The sequence below is a fragment of the Eubalaena glacialis genome, chromosome 4 (assembly GCF_028564815.1).
Source record: "Eubalaena glacialis isolate mEubGla1 chromosome 4, mEubGla1.1.hap2.+ XY, whole genome shotgun sequence".
Classification (NCBI taxonomy): domain Eukaryota; kingdom Metazoa; phylum Chordata; class Mammalia; order Artiodactyla; family Balaenidae; genus Eubalaena; species Eubalaena glacialis.
In genome coordinates, this window is record NC_083719.1 from 24,034,420 (window position 1) to 24,037,101 (window position 2,682).

General features: G+C 40.5%; 1 pseudogene; it reads left to right on the top strand.

The window, feature by feature from the left end:
* Window positions 1-206: 206 nt before the first annotated feature.
* On the top strand, window positions 207-1,784 carry LOC133090493 (ectonucleoside triphosphate diphosphohydrolase 6-like; annotated as a pseudogene).
* The last annotated feature ends 898 nt before the right edge of the window (window positions 1,785-2,682 follow it).

Here is a 2,682-nt window from a genome sequence, read left to right on the forward strand (position 1 = left end):
GTACAGATTGCCAACAAACACATGAAAGGATGCTCAACATCACTAATCATTAGAGAAATGCAAATCAAAACTTCAATGAGTTATCACCTCACACCAGTCAGAATGGCCATCATCAAAAAATCTACAAGCAATAAATGCCGGAGAGCATGTGGAGAAAAGAGAACCCTCTTGCACTGTTGGTGGGAATGTAAATTGATACAGCCACTATGGAGCACAGTATAGAGGTAACTTAAAAAACTAAAATTAGAACTACCATACGACCCAGCAATCCCACTACTGGGCATATACCCTGAGAAAACCATAATTCAGAAAGAGTCATGTACCACAATATTCATTGCAGCTCTATTTACAATAGCCAGGACATGGAAGCAACCTAAGTGTCCATCAACAGATGAATGGATAAAGAAGATGTGGCATATATATATACTATGGAATATTACTCAGCCATAAAAAGAAATGAAACTGAGTTATTTGTAGTGAGGTGGATGAACCTAGAGACTGTCATATAGAGTGAAGTAAGTCAGAAAGAGAAAAACAAATACAGTATGCTAACACATATATATGGAATCTAAAAAAAAAGATTCTGAAAAACCTAGGGGCAGGACAGGAATAAAGACACAGACGTAGAGAATGGACTTGAGGACACGGGGAGGGTGGAAGGGTAAGCTGGGACGAAGTGAGAGAGTGGCACTGGCATATATACACTACCAAATGTAAAATAGATAGCTAGTGGGAAGCAGCCGCATAGCACAGGGAGATCAGCTCAGCTCAGTACTTTGTGACCACCTCAAGGGGTGGGATGGGGAGGGTGGGAGAGAGGGAGACGCAAGAGGGAGGAGATATGGGGATATATGTGTATGTATAGCTGATTCACTTTGTTATAAAGCAGAAACTAACACACCATTGTAAAGCAATTATACTCCAATAAAGATGTTAAAAAATAATAGTAATAATAATAAAAGTAAGTGTTTCTAGGGGAGATGGCAGAAGAACTAGAAGCAGCTTTCACCTACCTGCTCTGGGGGAATGACACCTGCATCCATGGATGGGACAAAGGAGGCCATACAGGATTCATGGGAAAAACCAGAGACTTGAACAACCATTTATGTAAAGAAATCTGGAAGTGCCTATGCTACCACTAAATCCTGTGAAAAGGCTTTGCAAACAACAGCAAAAATGAAGTGATAAAGTACATTTGAATAGGAGAGAAAAGCTGCTAAAGATGGAAAGAAGTTGGTCAGCCCTTGTCTGTGTCCCAGGTTTCAAGAAGAGTGGGATCATGTTGAAATAATATATAGCATATTGGGACAGAAGGCATTTGGCCTCCGTGAACTGTGTGCCAGCAGAGTGGCAGGAATCCTTTAGAACAAAGTGCACAAAATGGAAGAAGTGAAGAATTTGAATTTTTATGCATTTTTTTAGCATAATGACTTTGCAGCAAATTTTGTCCTCAGGGTTGCAGAGAAAGGAGACAGTCTTATGGATGGAGACTTTTGAGATTGCAGCCAAGTATGTGTGTTGGACAATGGAAATCCACCCACAGAACAACCCTTTCATATGTATGCACTTGTCTCACCTTTGCCAGTTTGCTGCTGCAAGAATTCAGGTTTCTGGGGAACAAAGTGCTGAAGCTGACTCAGAAAACTGACAATGTTGAGACTAGCTGTGCTCTGAGAGCCATTTTTCATTATGTGGACTCACTGACCTGACAGAAGAGTCAAGCCTCTTGGCAGGTCCGCTCCTCAGCACTTCCTACTGCCAACCTGCCTTCTTTTTTTTTTTAAAAGCAGCAGCCTCAGGAGGCTATTTATTTATTTATTTATTTATTTATTTATTTATTTATTTGCTTTTTTGGCTGCACCTTGCAGCATGTGGGATCTTAGTTCTCTGACCAACGATTGAATCCATGCTCCCTGCAATGGAAGCACGGAGTCTTAATCACTGGTCCACCAGGGGAGTGTCCCACCTGCCTTCTTCCCCCCTACCTCCCAGTCAGCACTCAGGTTTACCTTGGGACCTCCTCACAAAAGTGGTGAGAGTCTCCATAAGAGCAGCATTTTTAAGATAAATTCTGAGGATCTAATGTATAACACGGTAACTATAGTTGATAAAACTATATTGTATAATTGAAATTTGTTGAAAGTAGAACTTAAGTATTCTCACCAAAAAAACAAAGAAAGGCTAATATGTGAAGTAATGAATGTGTTAATTAACTCGATTGTGGGAATCCTTTCACCATGTACACGTATATCAAAGCACCTTGTGCACTTTAAATATATTATTATTTTATTTGTCAATCATACCTCAGTAAAGCTGAAAAAACAGTCAAAAACAGAAACAGATACTGTGCATAAGAGAGGACTGGAGGAATGTTCCTTGATACACCCATCCTTGAAGGTTTACAGCACAGTTTGTCTCTATCTGCCTATTATAATCCTTAAGATGGATTTCGAAGCATAGGGAAATGGTTTTGACCATTTCCCTTCACGTTAACTCTTCAAAATAAGCAGAAAAGAACAGTACACGTTTGTGAAACTCCCACCCTATCCTAGTCTGTCAGCTGGCTAGACATCCACTAATGTGATTTTATGCTTGATTTTACTGTTGAGGTGTTAAGAGGGCTCACGGGGTGGTCTGCCACCCTCGTCCCTTCTAACCACAATGAGGAGAGGGGGTAGACCT